The sequence below is a fragment of the Mus caroli genome, unplaced genomic scaffold (assembly GCF_978045245.1).
Source record: "Mus caroli unplaced genomic scaffold, Mus_caroli_1 scaffold_9, whole genome shotgun sequence".
Taxonomy (NCBI): domain Eukaryota; kingdom Metazoa; phylum Chordata; class Mammalia; order Rodentia; family Muridae; genus Mus; species Mus caroli.
In genome coordinates this window covers 43495629-43517160 of record NW_028227264.1, presented here as the reverse complement: position 1 = coordinate 43517160, position 21532 = coordinate 43495629, and the positions used below count along the sequence as shown (strand labels likewise).

General features: G+C 46.2%; 1 protein-coding gene across 1 annotated transcript in view; it reads right to left on the bottom strand.

Moving 5' to 3' along the window:
- Prep (prolyl endopeptidase) overlaps positions 1 to 21532 on the bottom strand; it is a 97696-nt gene that overhangs the window by 13938 nt on the left and 62226 nt on the right. The window lies entirely within an intron of this gene.

The following is a 21532-nucleotide window of genomic DNA, read 5'->3' as shown; positions in this document are numbered from 1 at the left end:
TGTCAAGTGCTAGATCTCAAGAAAGACTATTTTAGACATGAACCTTCATCAAGTATATTGCAAACAGAAAATACGGACATGGTAATCCAGGGTTAAACAGTAAATTAAGAGAGCCCTTTTTTTTCCCCCTATGAAGTTTAAGTATTTTGGGATCCTGAGGGGCTAGAGATGGTTCTGCTCTTTGTTACTGTTTAAAACAGACAAAAGGGTGGGCCTTCTCTTAAGAAAGGCCCAGAATTCTGACACTGAGCAGGGCAGGCAGCCAAAGGAAACCTCACCTGCCCTAATGCTCTTGTTTTATCTAGGTGCTATATAAAGTACCCTTCTCAATGAGCAGCTACATCTATCTCCTATGAGCAACCCGCTCACCCAGACCCTGGTACTTAAGTACCTAGTATATTTAGGTCTTAGATAGTAGTTAAGCTGTGCAGCTGCCTGGGCTGGTTCATAGTGCCAAGACAAGACAGAGCAGAGAAGCAGTAGGTGTTAGGGATGAAAAGATAGCTGTTCACCAAGATGATGTCCCCTGAAAGAGACCACCTGTCCTTTGAGCAGTGGCTAATGCTTAAGTTCAAAGCCTGCAGTAGGAGCTTACTGTCCTGAGATGGGGTTTCCTAGGGCATTCTCAGTGGAGGACCAGACCCCAGCCATCTAGGCCATTAGAGGACCTGTGTGACTGTCACTTCCACATAAGCTAACGTAGAAATCAAATGAGCTCAGCTGGTGGAAGTAGCCAGGACCAATTACAATGACAAACATGAGGACCAGCCATCCCTGGCGGAAGCAGCCAGTATGCTGCCAAGAACTCTGGTAGAAGATGAGCAGGCATGTTCACACTCAAAAAGTTGGGGAAACAGAGGCTGCCCCAGTTTCTTCTCCCCTATGGTAATTCCAAATCCTGGGACTTTAAAGTGCTGCAGGGGGCTGGAGAGATGGCTCAGCGAGTAACAGCACTGACTGCTCTTCTGAAGGTTCGAAGTTCAAATCCCAGCAACTACATGGTGGCTTACTGTGGCCTCCCTTCCCCCAGCCTGGAACCTGCCTGCTCAAGGGTGGAGCTACCGGCTCATTTGTCCTGCCACGCCCACTGCTGGAACCTGCCTTTGCTGCCTGGAGTCACACACGTGTTCGTCCTGTTACTGGACCCTGAGTTACTTGGCGGGAAGTTGGGTTCCCTCCCCCTTCCTTTATAACTAGTGTCTGGAATTAGTAAAATTGAGTCTTGATCAGAATTTGTTGTCTTGACTCCATTGTTTCTTCCGCCCCGTCTAGTTTCCTCTCTTTTCAGCCTGAACTGCCTTTCTCAGTGAACCGTTCGTGTTGTGGACTGCGGGCGGGCCGCAACAGTTGGCGCCAGAACAGGGACCTGAAGAATGGCAGAGGGATGCTAAGAGAAACGACTGCTGTGTGGAGCTCCACAAGAAAGGAAAGGATCTTCGTATCGGAGGAGCATCGGAGCAACGGACAGGTACACATGCTAGCGCTAGCCTAAAAAATTTCAGTTTTGTAAAGTGTTGCTGAGGATGCGGTAGGATACGAATCAAGTTTGAAGCAGTGCTGACCCAACACTGTTTCTGCTTGGGGTCAGTAGTTCGTTAATCGGAACTAGATACGGAGACAGGCGGTGTGCCGCAGTTTTTTAGAAAACTGCTTAGGTGGAAGAAGGAAGGGAGGCCACATTGTAACAACTCACATCTGTGGCTCTTGGTATCTTTTGGGGAGGGGAGGCAGAGCCTTAAGTATTTTTGGTTTTTAGCTGGAGTCAGATACCAACCTCCTTCAAATCAGGTCAATGTCCACCCAAGTCAAGGTTAAAGGCCCACTCATCTATGGATGAAAAGAATCATTTGATCACCTCTGTTAAGCATTGCCTATTTAAACTTAATTAATAGGGGGGAGAGAGATTGGAGACCTTGCTGTCGTAAGGGCAAGCCCTTCACTGCCTCCCACCCAAAAAATAAAAAAGCCAATTGGCCTTGTACTAGGAGCCAGCCAGTCTTAACCCCTTCTCCCTGTTCCCCTGCCTGTCACCCAAAATTGCAGAGGATTATCAGCTCAGTGTTATTCTAAATCATTTAGTTAAACTCAGCTAGGGTACCAACGCCCTACTTAATGCAAACAGGTAGCTACCTATTCAGCACTAATTAGCATTATAAAGTCAGAGCCTACAGCCCAGCGCTGCTATTCAGTCAGTGCTTTAAAGACAGTCTTAGCCAGATACAGTTTACCATTAGAAAAGTTAGGGAATCCCACGGAAACAAGTTTTTTCTTTAGCCCTAAAAAACTCAGGCAAAACTATTGAACATAGATAATTTTTCTGCCACAGGCCACCCCCTTTTTTTTTTTATTTTTGTTTTGTTATCTAATGGGGGGAAATGTGGCCTCCCTTCCCCCAGCCTGGAACCTGCCTGCTCAAGGGTGGAGCTACCGGCTCATTCGTCCTGCCACGCCCACTGCTGGAACCTGCCTTTGCTGCCTGGAGTCACACACGTGTTCGTCCTGCTACTGGACCCTGAGTTACTTGGCGGGAAGTTGGGTTCCCTCCCCCTTCCTTTATAACTAGTGTCTGGAATTAGTAAAATTGAGTCTTGATCAGAATTTGTTGTCTTGACTCCATTGTTTCTTCCGCCCCGTCTAGTTTCCTCTCTTTTCAGCCTGAACTGCCTTTCTCAGTGAACCGTTCGTGTTGTGGACTGCGGGCGGGCCGCAACAGCTTACAACCATCCATAATGAGATCTGACTCCCTCTTCTGAAATGTCTGATGACAGCTACAGTGTACTCACATATTATAAGTAAATAAATCTTTAGCTTTTTTTTTTCCCCCAATGTGGTTGCTGAATAAATAAATCTTTTTTTTTTTTTTAAAGTGCTTCAGGTATACTAGGTCAGCCCAGTACTTCATCTGTTCATCTGACAAGCAACAAGGTAAAGTCCATGAAAATAGATGGCTGCTAAGCATCAGTGCCTGGTAACAGCCTCTCACCTCTCTGTCCACAGCTTTCTCTATTCCATTACAAAATGTTGCAAATGCCTGGTCAGGTGTGCATTGGGCAAAATCATTTCTCTCCTCTTCAACACAGTGACTGACAGCGTCTAGGGCAGCCATAGGACAAATGTCCCTGTGTTGGGGGTGCTTGCTCTTGTTTGCTCTGTAATCACCATGCTCTTAAAACGCAGAGTCTCTGAAGCCCTTTAAAAGCCATGCTTGCCACAGACACAGTGATCACCATTTTACAGTGAATCTCAGAAAGCCCGTCCCACTCCAGACGGCCAGTGCCACTGTATTGAGGAACAAATTATTTTTTTTGAAAAAAATTGTTTTAAAGATTTATTATGTATATGAGTGCACTGTTGCTGTCTTCAGAAACACCAGAAGAGGGCATAAGATCCCGTTATAGATGGTTGTGAGCCACCATGTGGTTGCTGGGAATTGAACTCAGGACCTCTGGAAGAACAGTCAGTGCTCTTAACTGCTAAGCCATCTCTCCAGCCCGGAGAAACAAATTATTACACAATGGAAATCTCACCAGATATTGCTACACCCTTCTAGTAAAAGTGTCAGTAGTATTTTTAAGACAGATACGATTCATTTCACAGATAAGATAAAAACTGCTGGAGAGAAACTCACGGAGAAGCCGTTCCAACTTCAGTAACTGAACATCTACAACCAATTCAGGTTGAAAGATTAAAAAAAAAAGATTCAATTATTTTTATTTATGTGTGTCTGTGTATGTGCATGTGTATGTAGGTTTTGTGGTGGTCAAAATTATAGAGGAATTTTAATCCACCAACATGGCTGCCCTGGCAAGGGATAACATCTGAAGTCCTAAGTCTGTGTGATCCAGCTGGAATGTGGACATGCTACACACCTTTAATCCCAAATAGTGATATCTAATTGAGAGGCAAAGTGACTTATCAGAAAAGGATTGACAGAATTAGTCAGACATAGGATACGCCCTACTCTGGGGGGTGGGGGAGGAGAGGGAGAGAGGAGGCAGTTTTTTCAAGGAAAAGGCAGATTCTGCCCAGGATCCTGCCATTGCAAAGGGGTTTTAATCAGGTAACATGGCTGCTCTGGAAAAGATCACATCCAAAGACCTGCCCCCAGCGTGCACGGGTGCCCTCTGCTCTTCCATAAGAGGAGAAGGTTTCACCCATCATCCAGGGTTATGAGGCTGGCACCACTTACCATCAATCAGTGTCTGCTAAATGAATAATAGGAGAACTGTACACTGAATAAACATTCTAGTACCAAAACACCCAGGCCAGCTCGTTCCTGGGGCTCAAACCACTTCTGGCCCCTGGCATGGCAGCACAGCCTTCCAACGGGACTCCTACTTTTAGACCCTGAGCTTTCCTGGATTCCTGGATTTACCTCTCAGGCTCCCCTTGTAAATTTTGTTTTTAAATTTTAGTGTGTGTATGTTGGGCAGAAGAGGGAGCTGGAACTCCCTGCCTACCAGGTGCTCTTAACCCCTGAGCCACCTCTCCAGCCCCTAAGCCTCCCTCTAATGTGGTGACTCCCCATCCTCTCCAGAGCCAAGACTCTGCCCTTGCGCTTGTTAATTCTTTCCTAGTTCCAATGCCCTGTCTAGAGAAGCAGCTGTCCCATAAGCCTCAAACCCAATGCCACATCCCTCCACCGAGGAGTTACAACTGAACAAATACTTAGCCATTGTTAGCCGCCGCTCATTATATTGACCCCTCCCCCTGAAATTCAGCTGCAGGCACTGCAATAATACAGATCAGGCAGGTGTATTCTTTGCTTGGTATTTCTAGTAAGCCAGAGAAAGAAACTTCAAATGGTGTACTGACCATTCACTCCGGAGGACCCTGGAGACTGGATCTAGCGACGGTAAATTCCTATGCAAGCTAATCAAACCCAGTGTCTGATGTTTAAAAACAAACACTAGGGGCTGCCAAGATGGCTCAGCAGGTAGAGTGCCTGCTGCCAAGCCTGATGACCCTGGGACCCAAGCTGTGCGGGAGAGTTTATGTCAACTTGACAAAAGCTAAAGTAATCTGAGACAACCCCAACAAGTTGTCCTCTGTCACCCACCAACCCACATCATAGCACAAAATAAAAGCCAACACTAATCTACCCGCCAGTTTTTATGTTTTTCACAAAAGGTTTTCCTTCATTTGTAGTTTTGTTTAAATGTACACTGGCTCATGGTCTAAGCCCCTTGCACTGATTACAGCGTGCCATGTATTAGTTTAAGGACTTGAAGATACCCTCCTTTTAGTCCACAGGAGGTCTATGCTTTGGATCTGCCTGGGGCCACTCTGGCACATGGAGGTAAGTAGCCTCCTAGGTGTGATCTAAAGCCTGGATTCCCGGCTCAGAGAGGAACATTGGGTGAAGAGCAGCCTGAACTACATAGTGAGAGTCTGTCTCAAAGAACAGGAAAGAAAGAAATACAAGAGAGAAGCAAAGAAAACGGGTAAGAAGGTTAACTGGCCCAAGTCACATATCCTGGAAATGATGGGGCTGCGATCTAAGTGGGGTTTTTGACTCTACATTCTTAGCTACTATAAATAAGGGACCAGTCAATCTCTTGGCCCTTCCTTCAGGGGCTGCTCCTGAGACCTATGTCAGAGCCTTTTCTACAGTTGTCTATTTCTTTGTCTCTGATTTTAGGGTGGTACTGAGTCTGTGCTTAGAAACCATTCACTAGATAAATGCATCGATGCATATCCCATGTGGGCCCTGTATTCAATTAAGCAATGTAAGTATTTTAAATGGTCTTTCATTAAAAGTCCACACAAATACAGTAGCCTAGAGTCTGGCCATATAATGCTTTGCAGGCTGGAAATAATAAAATTAGCTCTGGCTGAGGGCTGTAAAGGATTATACAAGCTTTTTAAGGTCACAAATTCCCAGCTTATTACTAATAAAAATTTTTTAACATCTGACATTTTCCTTATGTGTAGCCGTTAACCTATTAATTTAGCGATGCCAGGGCAGAGAGCTTTATGGATCTTGAACTGTTTAACTCTGGTAATTTATTGCAAGAGACTGCACCTGCATCATAAAAGCCCAGCAAGAATACTGAAATTCATTTCAAACCCTCATTACCTCAAAACTATAGCAGAACACTTATTTATTGTATTAGAAAAATAAAGGAATAACCCAAATGCTCTGACTAGAATGTCGATTACAGAACAGAAGGGAACTGTGTGGCTTTAAATTCTTGTGGCTGCTAGTTAAGAGGGTGAACTATTAAAGAGAACAGATGCTAGACAGAAGAGAAGGGAACAGGCTTTGTGCAGTTCATGGCAGAATGGGAGGCATTAAACAAGCCGCCATAAAGAGTGGCCCTGAATGGCTAGCTCTGCCAAGTGTACTAGAGATACAACCCCAGCATAACATCCAATGACCGATACTCTATCTGCATATTCCATATAAACCAAGGGGCAAGCAAACACAACATAGTTTCCCTTGCAGAAAACAAATGGCCAGGATCAGACACACCTACGGCTGCTATGATCTTCTGATCTGAATCTCTTGGATGACATAAACCATCAGCATAGAGCCTCCAGGTGAGCCACAAGAAAGAGGAGTTCATGATGAGAGGCTTCAAGTTAAGGAACAGCCTCAGGAGCCCAGGAGCTCCACTCTGCTCTGCAGTCCCCCACTGAGAAACGTGAGGCAGGCTGCGGTCAATGAGAAGGGACTGTCTGGAGGTGTGGAGGCAGCTGCACGGGCAGTTTCCAGGAGGCAGCTCACCAGCGGGGAGGAGAAAGGGTTGCTGGGAGAGGATAGCAAATCACCAAGTTCAGAATTCCTGCTTGGAGGACACACGGCCAAATCCTCTTGATTGATCGTCTAGAGACGGCTAGTGAAACTGTATCCTTACCCTGAGGATTAGCAGGACGAAAAGATATACTTTTAATCGCACAGCCTTTTCTTTCTTTTTTTTTTTTTTAAATCTGCAGCGGTAACCATCAAGGAAATGAAAAGCCAAAGATGAATAAGGGAATCTCATGGCAGCCTTGAATGGAACATCGGATGCTGTCCTGATGATAGATAAGAATTTCAGGGGGTACGGAAAAGCTGCCTATAAAGCTAGCACACACTGTATAAAACCCCCTCCGAATAAGTTTCATACAGCATCCCTGACAGTTAACACAAAGCCCTGGTACACTGGAAGCAAGCAGTCTTGCCAACCCTGCCTACAGTGCCCCCTCCCTCCTCTGCTCCCAGCATTCAAGGGTTTCACGTGTGGCCAAATGCTCATGGCTAAGTCTGGTGACGGATTGATGCCCCTATCACTGTTCATCAGACCACCACCACCACCCCCACCCCCCTGCCCCAACCTCTTCTCCCTGGCATCTGCTGCGCATGCTTCCCTGGTTCTTCTTCCTTCCCGGTACCTTATTAAACATTGGTGTCCTTTGATACGTTTTCCTCCTCACACACTACTAGAGTTCTGAATGTGACCCTGGGTTCAGTGACCGCTATGCCCACATCAGCTCTCATGTCTGCAGCTCTCTGAGGACCTGGCAGGTAGATGATGCCATTTGGAACCCACACAGGCCCTGATCACTAACGCTAGCTATATTCTTGCTTCTCTGCTGGGCAGGCGGCTCTCTTTGGAGCAACTTCCTACGATGCCCCCATTCCAGAGCAGTCTTCCATGCTCCTCTAGGGGCTCCTCGGGACCTGACAACTCTTCCCCACCCCCATCAAACTGCTAGACATGTTGGTTATTTTCCCCAGTAAATTCCATCTTTCCATGTAGCCTCCGCACGGCCAACACTGTCAGATAAAAGGCACGGTGCTTAAAGGGTCTGTGAGAGAGTTCTCTGGTCCCGCAGCCCCTCGCTGCTCCCCCATTCCTTCTCATTCACTTGAAGAGGGGGCTCTCATGCTGCAACTCCTCATTACTTACATCAGGATGTGTCGCTATAGCTGCAAAAGGGACCCTGAGATAAGTTGTTGGTATTGGCATCCTTCGCATCCCTGCTTGGGGTGACTTTGGGACCTCACTTAGGCTAAATCCACAAAGGAGGGCATTTTACAAGACACACAATGCTAAGAATCATTTTAAAAACGTCCTGTTTTGATTCTCTTAAAGTGAAGCAGCACCTTTCCTGCTTTGGTTATAAAGTATGCCAAAAACAATTTCTAAAGACTAGAGCTTACAACAGCTAATTCTGCAGTACAACTGTGGCAAACGTTTGTTTTTCCTTTTCAGGCTGTTCTGAGTGGACAAGACCGGGAGGTCAAATGTTGCAGAAAGGAACAGCCCAGTGTTTCGAGGCTTCTGGCAATGAGTGTGTTTTCCAGCCCATCACCTGTCATGGCTGCTCTCATTCTGTCGAGCCTTTCTGCATACCCTTCTGTGCTCTGAGCATACAGAGGGGTGTCAGACTGCACTCTACCCGGAAGGAAGAATGTGAAGAATAGCTCACATCCACAGCAATGAAAAAACAATAAAAGCCGGACACAGGAAGGAAGGGCTGCTGTGGCCCACAAGGACATCTGACACTCTGACAAAGGGAGTGAATATGTGGCCAGGCAAGGGTGGTGTGTGCATGGTGTGTGTGTGTAACAAAACAAGGTGGTCAGTATGGCTGCACTCCAATAGACAGGAGGAAGAGTGGCAGGGGATGAAGCAGAGAGAGGACCACAGCCAGGCTGTGGGGGCTGTGCATGCTACTCTAGGCTGGACAACTAGCTGAGGAACATGACTGTAAGGCCAGCTATTGGTTAAGAAGTCACAGTAGCCTAGGAAACAAAGGCAAGCAGTCATCTTCTCTTCCCTCTGAGTGAGCTCAGAATGGGCTAATCTGTCTGTGAGAACCAACCCTGGCAGGGAAGTCAGCTTGCTACAGGGTCACATTAAGGACTCACCTATGCACTGAGAACTCTCAATCCTGTGAGGTTACAAGACACTGCTGCAGTCTACCCATGTTACCCCAGGGCAGAGCCCCCTAGATAGCTAATTCCTCTGACTGACAAAAGAACATATTTAAGGCAGTCTAGGTGTTGAAGATAGTCCTTCTCTTATCCCACACCAAATATACATTAACTGCTCTGAGCCTTGCAGCTGGGGAAACCCAGTGACTGCAGAGGACAGAGAAGTTCCAGGAAGTAGTACTCCCCAAAGGCATGAGGGACAAAGGACATGGGGAAGGATGGGGAGGGCCGGGGAACCAGAGGGACAGAGCTAAAGGCAGGTGAAAACCAAACCTCCTTTGGCTGAGTCTCAGGGTCCCTTTTGCAGGCAAGTACTTTATTTGCAGGGCCTTTGCTTTAACAGTCTGAGCTGTCTGCATCCCATTTTTGCATGGTTAAGTCCTTGTTAGCCCTAAGATTTCCATTTCAGTGCTTCCAAAATGGAGCGTTCCCTCAGCCATTCTTGGTTGCAGGTTTTTACTGTATTCAGAGACTCCTCCTAGTGTGCACTGTGGATGTTTATTTCTGTTTCATAAGGGCAAGGGTGCCTACCCCTCCCCTGGGAATTGTAGGATGCTCTCCTCCATCCTACCTGTGCTCATCAATGCTGACGAATTTCCTGATGGAAGGGCGGAGCATCACTGACAGCTGCCTGTGGGCTGGCCGAAGAAAGAGCAGCGGTAGCCCCAACAATGCCCAGACTACTCTGCCAGTTCTCCTACCTTGGAGGCTTCTGGGCAGGTGTCAGAGCCAGCAGTTCTAAAATAACCAGAGATCATGTCACCCATGATTCAGATCATCTGTGCTCCATCCCAGTCTTTTCGAAATATTTAAACTTTGGAATGGATAGATATGGCTTATGCATATCAGCCATATGCAGAAAAGCTGTACTTGCAGACAGCAAGCATGTGTAAATGATCTTTCCAATTGTATCCCAAACGACTTTCTTGTAAAGAATCAGAATCAAGCACTACTTGAACTAATTATATCCCATTTAAAAACATGCTTGCAAGCACACTCAAATATGCAAATATGCTCCTACACACACACACACACACGCACACACACACACATGCACACACACTTATCTATGTGTGCAGCTGAGGCCGGGTGATGCCGTGTCACCTATGGTTTAACTTAGCAGACCCTGGTAGAGAGTTAACGTGGGCATACTTACCAGCGCAACCTGAGTTTATGAGTCTTTCTTTTGAAACACCAACCAAGGCAAATGAAGAAACTGTTTCTAGGGTGTTGATAAAGCCCCAGTGTTGGGCATCAACTTCTACACGAGGACCTAAAAGCATCATGCCAAGGCATCTGAGCATTTGACTGAGAGCCTGACAAGAGGAGCCGGACCAGCTTCTCAGAACAACTCACCCCAAGTGTTCCTCCAAAGAACTGGGGCAAGACGACGTTCACGGGCACAGAACCTGGCATGCAGTGTGTAACATGCACACTGTATTGCTAAGTGACGACAGCTGGTGCCCTTTGCCTGCCTGTCTTTGGCTCAGGATGACCTCCCAAGGGCAGGAGCCATAGGAGAACATTACAGAGTTTTAGAAAATGGAACAAATCTGAGAATGAGAAGGGAAGTAACCTTCTCATTCAGAGAAGTGAACCTGGACCCTGGCCGGGGATGACTCCTGAGTTCAGCTAGGTGAAGGCAGGCTCCGAGAACTCAGCTCACACTTTACTGTCTGTGAACATCAGAAGTCAAGCCTCTTGGAACAAAATGCCCAGGACCTGGAGTGTCCAGCAGGGACTCACACAGACTTCCATGTGTATAACCAGGACCTGGAGTGTCCAGCAGGAACTCACACAGCCTTCCATGTGTATAACCAGGACAGCACATCTGTGCTGTACTTTTGTCTAACACCAGGCATGAGCTGAAATGAGCGAGACCACCTCTCTAAGCACACAACACTTAACATAATCAAGGGATTACACTTTTGGAAACGGAAAAATTTTCATCCCCTTTCTCAGTCCAATGTCTGATATGCTCGTCCTAGCCCTTCCTCCAGGGAGGCAACGGAATATCCCCAACAGTTGGGATATTTATACTCAACCCTGGTCATCCATCCATCACCATCCACGTAAACCCAGGCAAAGCAGAGAGGAAGGGAGAGAGAGAACCCAGAGAGCAGGTTAGGAGCCCACATTAGGCTCCGTCTCTTCTCTCATTTTACCCTAAAAGACAGCAGAGCAGGAAGGTAAAGCAGGTGTACACATGGCCACTTCAATGTCCCCTACACATGGCCACTGCAATGTCCCCCTGGGACTTACTGACAGAGAAGAGCCAGGGCCACCCCAGCTGCCTCCTGACCAGGCTTCTGGATGAGGAAGACCTTAAGTTCCATCTGTCAGAATTTGTTTCTGTACTGTCCGGGTCCTCTTAATTCTTTACCCCATGTCACTTATTGGAAGGCAGAGCTATGTGGACACACACCAGAGTGGATGTAGGCCTGCATGGTGGAACCAGAGAGAGGGCCACCTGCCTGGATGCTCCCCACACTCACTGTGCAAGGAGCTGAGGCCTTCGCTAGTTTTCATAAGCTGAGCCTATTTCTCTTCATCTTAGCACCAGGAGGGAGGAAACGACAGATAAAGAGGTACACAGAGGCTCAAAGCTGCCACGTGGTGATCAAGATCTACAAACTTACATAAAGAACCACAAGTAAGTGTGAGCGTGCTGTGTGGCTATGGAAATGCAAATGGTAAGCCAGTGAAGACTCTATTAGTATGAGCAGGTGAACATGAAAACACTATGAAAGTATCTGTCACTCAAAATGGTTCATGTCATATATAACGTATTTACAAAATGTAAATTTGTGGGGTTTGACTCCCATTACACGGAGAATACTTCTAATAGTTACAAAGTTCCACGAGAAGTAATGAAGTACGTCTTAGGCCCTGGGCAGAGAGACAGTTTTCGAGGCAAGAGAGAGAATTTAGGAAGTCCAGAGTCCCATTAGTGGGACTGCATTATTTCCCCGCTCTGCATTATCAGAGGTGGAGAAAACAAACCCCAAAGGTGCACTTTGAGCTTGTTGAGAGCTGATGTAGGATTCCCACAGGTCTGCAGTTCCGAGCCCTAGCCTGGGTCTGACATTACGTCTGATAAGCACTTACAAAGAATGGACTTCAGTCTACTCCTCTCATGTGAGAGAGTTCCGTCAGACCACCTCTAAATGCAGGTAAGCAGAAAGCATCTTATCAGCTTATCTTTCCTGTTACACACAATAGCTGAGGCAGTAAAGTTAGATGCTTCTTCATCTTACTGTCAGAGGCGACACGTCCAAGTTGGAGTGGCCTCCTTGCTTCAGTCTATGACAGACAGTGACAAGCACACATGCCGGGGCCAATAGGGAGGGCTGACTTAGTTCCTTCCACGGGTAGGCAGCTTCCTCTCCGCTCAGGCCCCCACTGGGCGCCACCTCCTCTCAGCACAGCCATTCTAGAGACTGAGACCCTCTCCATGTGTGAGCTCTACACGGACACTGACAAACCAAACTCAAACCTAAGAAGCCACAGCTCTGTCCTGAGCGCCAGACCCCAGGACGGGTCATATATACTATGCAGAAAAGAAACCAATGGAGAAAGTCTGAAACCAGGGGCCCAGCATAAGCCTGTAGGCTCATGTGCCGTGCCGCCGTTCCTAACATGAGGCCTCTCCCTGGAGGGATCCTGTTCACATCCTTCACAGCCATGAGGACACTGGCTCCCCCTGCTTCCTCCCTGACCTGGACAACCCTTCAGAACTCACCTCCTGCCTCAAATGTGCCTATATCCTCCAACCACAACCGTATTGCTTTGTAGGAGAAGCACATCCTTGTCAAGTGCTTGTGTCGGGACGAGATGACTCAATTGAAACTGCCTGATACATAGGCACAAGCATCTCAGTTTTCACTTCCAGCATCGTCCTAAAGGCCACGTGTGTCTGTAAGTCCAGCGCTGGGATCGGGTTAGGGCAGCGGACAGTGGATTCGTGAGACACGCCGGCCAGCTAGCCTAGCTGAGAGAGCGCGGTCCAGGTTTAGTGGGAAACCCTGCCTCAAGAGTAAAGTGCCACGTGACTGACAACGAAGGATGTGTCAACCCCCACCCTCCACATGTACATACGTGTACATGCACTCACATGTATACACCCACACAAGCAGGAGCATATATATATACACACACACACAAAGTGCTTTTGTCTTTGTAGTGTGTGTTTGCTAATATCAACGATCCTGATTTCAAAACCAGATTCCACCTTATGGTGAAAGGATGGGAGAGGGTGATTGAAGCAAGGGGAACCGGGAAGCAAGTGGGCGCTGCTGTTGTAATATCTAATGAAACAGACTTCAAACCAAAACTCACTGGAAGAAGTAAAGGACAATTAATCCCAATTAAGGGAACCATTAACCAAGAAGACACTGCCATTCTAAACATATGTGCACCAAACTCTGGAGCACCCAGTTCCACACAAAAGGCACACCCCTGAGATTAAAGGCACAGAGCAAATCCAACTGGGTAGCAGCAGGTGATCTCAATACCCCGCCTTCCCCAACAGAAAGGTCATCTGGACCACATCAGAATCAAACTATTATCCTACATCAAATGGACATCTATGGAATATTCCACTCTCTACTCAGCGGCGTGCCGGAACTTCTCTAAAACAGACCACACTCCGGGACACAAAACAAATCTCAAACTCAGAAAACTTTAGGTAACTCTGTGCGTCCGGTCTGACCACAAGTCAATAAAACTTAAAACGAGAGCAAACACATCTCTAGTAAGTACACAAAATCAGTGTGGATAAACACCTCAGTACTGAAGGATGAGTGGGTCAAAGAAGAAATCAATAGGTTTCAATTTTTCTATGGGTCTTTATTTGTTCCCTTGGCTCTAAGGGTGAGACTTAGGCACCTGGCCACCAGGGGGCATGCAGTGCTCTGGTTTCAAGCAGGTCTGTATCAAGTAAGTACCTAGTTGACTCCTGTTTTATCTTTTGTGGAAAGCTGCTATGCGGTATCCCCCACAACCAGTTCTGTTGTTTTGGGCTGGGCTCATATCTCCCGTATGATTTAAACGACATCTCATACCTCCTTGTAACTCAGCCTCACTCTTTACCCATAACATGCCAGCAGATATGATCTATGCTTCTTTCTAATGCACAGCTCAGCTGGGGTGGGCTAAAGAATAGATATAGCATGGCCAGACCCCAGCAGGCATGAGACATTACGCTATGTGTGGCCATGCAACAGAAGAGGACTGGGCTCCTGTGCTCTCGCCTGTGACCTTCAAGCCATGAACATTTTTGATTCACTTTCCCCAGGTGTTCAGAGCTGTGTCTACACTGAAAGCCATTTTGGCTTTTTTGTTTTTGGTTTGTGAAAGGATGAAGGCTAGCTTCAAACTTAAAAGATCCTCCTGTCTGAGTGCTGAGACCACATCCAGACTGATCCCATCTTTAAAAAACAATTATTAAAATGGTTAGGAACAGACACTAGCGGCAGACACATGACGAACCAATGTTTTCCACTTTGCTACGGAGCAGACAGGATGGCACTGCTTTCCGAGACAGCAAGGTGGAGCTTAAGTGTACCTGCCCCAGCATGAGCAGAGCTCACCACCGACAGCCTTTACACTCCTCAAAGCCACAACTCTCAGGGAAGCAGTAAACCTGCATAAGAGGCTTTATCACACAGAACACCAAATTCAGTAATACATGCAGATATCTGAATTACTAAATATTTCATACACTAAGTAAGGGTGAAGACAGCTACAGCACAAACAACTATCACTGGTGGTGGTGCTAGGTTTAAGTTCAGTTTGACCTGACAGTTGTAGCATCAAATATGAACTATGTATTGTTAAACAATAAACAGACAGATCTAAGCCATTCAGATTAAATCAGTTGCTGTCTGATACACTAACAACTCCGTAAAGTAAGCCTGCAAAACAAAATCCCCACTGTGCTGGGCCATGGCGCCACGTCCCACATCATCCAGGACAACCAACAGGTTTCTTTACCTGGTCCCCTCCCCTTATTCTAAGGCACCAGTGGAAGCCACTGTTCTCCTGGACCCACTGAAACTCATAATCTAATACAGAACCATTTCCTCAGAACAAAGTTCAGAGAAGCCCAGAGAAGTTCAGCCTAGAACATTTCATGACACAGACTTTGTATTTTTATTTTCAATTTTAATGTCATAAACCTTATCATAAAAAACTTACAAATTAATAAACACTACACACCAAAACTAGACAACCCTAAAGTCGATACAAGTTCAATGAACTTTTACCCAGCTAGAACAGGCATTTGGAACAAAAGCCACAGTTTAACATTAGATTTTACACTTTTGGTATTGAATATATTTTTGGTACTTATCCACCACCAAAACCAAACAAAATTGCATGTCGGAACTGGAACTAGAAAGCAATGACCGTATATCCTCTGGTACCTTGTGTCTGTTAGTGCATTCAGTCTCTTCTCGACCTCTTCTACAACCCCTGTTCTCTTTTTCATGCTATACTGCACCCGCATGGAATCTGTTCACATATAGAGACTTACTATGGGCTAGATGAAATACATGAAAGAACACGTGCTTTTTATTGTTTTCTGAGATTATGTGACCCACAGTGCAGATTTTATATGGTTACTCACTGAGGGCTGTCTATGTTCTCAAGGCTACCTTGATACTTTCATACTGTGGGTTATACATTTCCAGGCTGATACAAAGTGATGAGAAAGCACTGGCCACAGAATGGGCACGTAACATGTTTCTCTATCGTACAGAAACAGAGACCCTTACCATCCTTTCGGCTACGTTGTTTTAACACTTCAGATCTGCACAGACAAGAGAAGGGCAGGCCTCTCTGCACAGGGGTATTACACCCTCATCCAGAATGCCAAAGCACTACAGACATCTGTTTATGCAGGACGACATCACTGTACAGGTGAATGCAAATGCAGGGGCAGCCAACTGAGAACAACTCATAGCATTCCAGGTCACTGCCACAGTGAATTCTGAAGCACAGTGAGACCTCAGTGCTCCATGAAAACACTGCCCTTCACCCTTCTCTAAGCCACCTTCAAAACTGTTACATCGTCCAGAAGATGTCCCAACCAGTAAAAAGGACACATGCTCCACTATGTTCATAGCAGCCCTATTTATAATAGCCAGAAGCTGGAAAGAACCCAGATGTCCCTCAACAGAGGAATGGATACAGAAATTATGGTACATTTACACAATGGAGTACTACTCAGCTATTAAAAAGAATGAATTTATGAAATTCCTAGCCAAATGGATGGACCTGGAGGGCATCATCTTGAGTGAAGTAACACAATCACAAAAGAACTCACACAATATGTATTCACTGATAAGTGGATATTAGCCCAAAACTTAGGACACCCAAGATATAAGATACAATTTGCTAAACGCATGAAACTCAAGAAGAATGAAGACCAAAGTGTGGACACTGTGCACCTTCTTAGAATTGGGAACAAAACACCCAGGGAAGGAGTTACAGAGACAAAGTTAGTAGCTGTGATGAAAGGATGGACCATTTAGAGACTGCTGTATCCAGGGATCCATCCCATAATCAGCTTCTAAACGCTGACACCATTGCATACACTAGCAAGATTTTGCTGAAAGGACCCAAATATAGCTGTCTCTTGTGAGATGATGCCGGGGCCTAGCAAACACAGGAGTGGATGTTCACAGTCAGCTATTGGATGTATCACAGGGCTCCCAATGGAGAAGCTAGAGAAAGTAACCAAGGAGCTAAAGGGATCTGCAACCCTATGTTGGAACAACATGATGTACTAACCAGAACCCCGGAGCTCTTGTCTCTAGCGGCATATCTATGGAAAGATGGCCTAGTCGGCCATCAATGGAAAGAGAGGCCCATTGGACTTGCAAACTTTATATGCCCCAATATAGGGGAATGCCAGGGCCAAAAGAATGGGAATGGGTGGGTAGGGAAGTGGGGGGCGCTATGGGGGACTTTTGGGATAGCATTGGAAATGTAATTGAGGAAAATATGTAATAAAAATATTAAAAATTAAAAATAAAAAAAAACTGTTACATCGTGTGTGTGTGTGTGTGTGTGTGTGTGTGTGTGTGTGAGAGAGAGAGAGAGAGAGAGAGAGAGAGAGAGAGAGAGTGACAGAGACAGAGACATGGCAAGGGGGGGTCAGAGAACAGCTTATGGAAATCAGTTCTTTCCTTCCAGCATGTGGGTTCCAGAGACCAAGCTCAGGGTGCCAGGCTTATCAACAAGCACCTTCCCTGGCTGAGTTATCTTGCCACGGCCCCTCCCTGTTTCTAACCAAGGCCTGAGTATACAGACCCAGTGTTACGGAAAAAGATTATCACTAGTACAGCAGACAGCTCACATGGATGCGGGTGGGCCGCACTATGAACTTGGAGCAACACTTCATGGCATCAAAAAGCTTATCCATGCTCAAGAACATGTCCTCGCAACAGCAGAGCCTGTATGCTAGCACCACACATCAGTTATTACTGAGGTCATAGAAACCTAAATGTAAAAACAAAGTCCAAAGCTAACTTAAAAAAGCAGATGCTGGGGGTGATGACAGTGCACACCTTTAACTCCAGCATGAGGCAGAGGTAGGTAGATCTCTGTGAGTTCAAGCAAGGCCAGCCTGGTCTTCAGAGCAAGTCCCAGGACAGCTACGGCGACACAGAGAAACCCACAAAAGAAAACATAACAAAACAAAACAGAAAAGATACCCCACTACTGTGATTCCAAGGCATGTTGGCAAACACAAATGGTCAAGGCTGAGATTGAGGTACACAGCAGACCACTGTGAGGACGGTCACGCTAAGAAAGTGTCCTACTAAGTATAAAGGACAAGAGGCACAGGCAGTGACACCATGGCTGAATGCTTAAAATCCTTACTATTGCCTGCACCTGCTCATAAAATATGGATACAGGGGTTCTTCTAATTTATCTCATCTTTTACACAATGTGAGGCTATTAAGGAAAGAGAATAGTTGGCGTATATTCAGCTCCTGGTCCATTTTCAGGTTTATGGATTTTTTTTTTTCTTTCATTTTAGTCTGAGGGGGAAAAAACCAATCTCTCAGCTGGCTGAACCACAATGAGACTCTGAGAAGCCAGAAAGTGAATTCTGGCTACGCTCCATTTCTTTGTTATGCCCCGTTCAACCACAGCACACAATTCCATCCACTGATGACACGGGCCAGCGGCACCATGAGCACACAGCACGCTGAGGCTCAGCTTCTCACACTGACTGTGAAATTATGGATCTCGCAGCAGTGCAAAAGCAGAAGCACATTCTACATGACAGGAGGTCCTAAACGTCAGTGATTGTAAAACCACTCACTCTCCTCCCCAGTCTCCACCGGTAAGAGGGCTTCTCCCAGCCCCTGGCCAGGAATGTTCCACATACAATGTCATCTTTCTCTGGACCAGGGAAGTAGCATCTTTTCAGATCTTGGTGTGTTTCAATCCTTGGGCTTGCCAACATTTCCCAGAGAATAGTGCCAACATATGGAATGTCTGCATTCAAACAAACAGTCCCTCAGTATCTACTTACTGAGAGTCTAAACTTTCTTTCATTTTTGTTAAAAGAGAAAGACGTGTATTACTGGCAATATGTGTGGGTAAGATTCTCAGGCAGGTTCCCCAATCTGTTTCACGAGATGGCATCGCTAATGTATCTTAGCTTCTCTGGAAAAGACTTGGGCAGACAGGTTCTGATCAACCCGATGTGGTTGTTTTACAGTAAAAAGCAAAGGAGATAATAAATTAACTAGAGATTTAATAAACCCACCTAAAACTAAAATTCTTACACGGATCACAGACGAGGAGAGAGAGAGAGACAATGAGTTCTCCAGGATCTGATTCTGAGACTTGTTCCCCTGTTGCTTTGAACAGTAACTTAAGTCAGCTAATAAGAAAAAGTGTTTCTGTGGTCAGTTTTCCCAGAGCTGCCACCAGGATGGATAAAAGCAACACAGACAGTGTTCTGTGTCTGAGGATAAAACTCAACACCAGGCCCTTCACCTTCCCAGGCAAAATGCACAGGCCTTGTGAAATGCAGACCTCCTCCACAAACACCCCCTCCCCAGTGTGTATGGGATGGCTTAGCCGGCTGTCTCCTTGCCCTTCCCCTCTCCATCTCGTTTGGTCCTTCTGCTGCTGCATCTCCAGGAAGATGGTACCTCTAGGAGGTAGGTCATGAACACTATTAGTTAGTGGTTGCCAACCCTATTGGCCACTCTACACATCTGCATCAACCCTATAGGCTAATCTACACATCTACATGGTCACACATTTTACCTATAGAAGAGAAGTAGTCAGGGAAGTGTATTCAAATCACACCAAGAAAAAACACAAATTCAAGTCATTCCCAGAATCGCTGGAAACAAAATGAGTTTTCCCAGACCTGCTGCCTCGACTTACCACTTTACTATGCACCATGAGGATGCTTTTCACTCTCGCACAAAGCCCTCCCTAGAGCTTTGGGAAGTGACTGTTGGAAACACCGCTGAGAGCCTCATCAAGCCATGCGCACATCTGCGTCCCGTCTCTACTGCATAAATGTAAACCCAGACCCCTGAAAATGGGCCTGAAACAACAGAGCTCCACAGAGTGGTGACAATTAGTATGATGCCTGTGACAGGCACAGAACATTGAGCAGTGTGCTGCCCTCTGCAAGCCAGTGTGCTAGCCCAGGCTTGTCCTTAAGAGTTTACCTATGTAATGCTCTAAGTATCTGACAAGGTCAATGTCAGAGCAGCCTTGAGTCACAGAGCACTGGGGACAGAGACTCTGAGTCTTACAGTGGCACGACCAGGCACACTGTCTCCTGGAAATCTAGCTGCTCTGTTCTTCAGCTTTCCCTGTCCCCTCTCCAAATCCAGCATTTAGAACTGAAAATGAATACATATACCGTCCTCACCGGGGATGCCCAGGAAGGACTAGAAGAAAGTCAAATGTAACAGCTGATAGGAATATACCTTACAGAGCCATGTTATATGCATGCGGGGTGGAAACCCTCCCAGATACCCAACTAGCAATGAAGCTGAGTGTCTAACAATCAAAGTGATGTAGAAAAATCACAAACACTACAGTTATTCCTATTGAACAAGACTGTATTCAATCTATATGTTACTTCACAATACACAGTGGCTTCTAATAACTCCAAAGGGATCCCGAACACTACTTAGAGTTGGAAGCAGTGACAGAAAGGCTGTGTGCCTTGCCCAAGGCCACTCAATATGTACAAGGCAAAGTCACTCCTGTCTGAAAGGGCTTCTGATATAATAAGCCTGGTGCTTCTGACTTTAAACACTACCCACACAGATTATAATCCAGCAGACTTTCTTAAAGGTCCTAACATACTAAATAAATTAGGACATGTATAATGGGCCGTAGTCTGTGGTGCAGCCCTTCAGTCAAAATACTCAGCAGCCAGTATATGAACACATGGGCACAGCTGTTCTCCAATCAACAGAAGACCAGCTTGCTGGCAGTTAACACAGGACACAGATGGTAAACCGCAATCCTATACCCAATCCAGCTCCCACCCGGTTTTGTAAATACATTTCTACTTAGGGTCTATATCTAGCCATCAAGTAACCTAGTTCCAGACAATTGAAGGTAAAGCACCACTCCATCATGTCAGGGAACCACCCTTGGAGGCAGTCAAGTACCCGAATATAAGGTCTACTACACTCTCCTCTTTTATGGTTTTTCAAGACAGAGTTTCTCTGTGTAGTCTCAGCTGTCTTGGACCTCAATTGGTAGACCAAGCTGGCCTCAAGCTCAGAGACAGATCCACCTGCCTCCTCCTGGAGTGCTGGGGTTAAGGGTATGCATGACGACCACCGGACTGGTCTTCTCAATATTCTGGATCCTGATCTGCAGCCTGCGTGATTCAGCCTCCCAGTTGGAGCGCCCCCTCCTCCACACAGCAGTGCTTTCTCCGGAAGCCTCACTAGCATCAGGAAGCTAAATAAGCCAAAAAGGGGCGGGGTGGGGGTGGGTGGAGGTGAGACTTAGCCTGAAAGAATGATCAGGGACCGAGTGCATGTTGTCTTGACAAGTTTTTTTCTTTCTTTCTTTTTTTTTTTAAAGATTTATTTATTATATGTAAGTACACTGTAGCTGTTGTCAACACCCTAGAAGAGGGCATCAGATCTCATTAGGGATGGTTGTGAGCCACCATGTGGTTGCTGGGATTTGAACTCAGGACCTTCAGAAGAGCAGTCAGTGCTCTTAGCCACTGAGCCATCTCTCCAGCCCTTGACAAGTTTTTAGTTTGCCCATTCATTCAGATGTGCCGTGAGCACCAGCTGGCTCAGCAGAAACATACAAACTTCAAACTGAATCGGGAGACACTACACAGAGCAAATCTTGTAAAGACCTGAGCTTGGCAATCACTACTTCACAGAGGCAGACAGACACAGAGAGAACCCAAAGACTGTGAGGGCCATAACTACAGGAACTACTGCAACCTAAGGACCTGGCCCTGTGCCTAGAGACAGCAGGAGCACCAAACATATCTGTCCTCTGTATTACTATGGGTTAGCTCTGCGCCTTTTGACGAAGCGGAATGGGAACAGCATCCCGAACGTCAGATTTCCC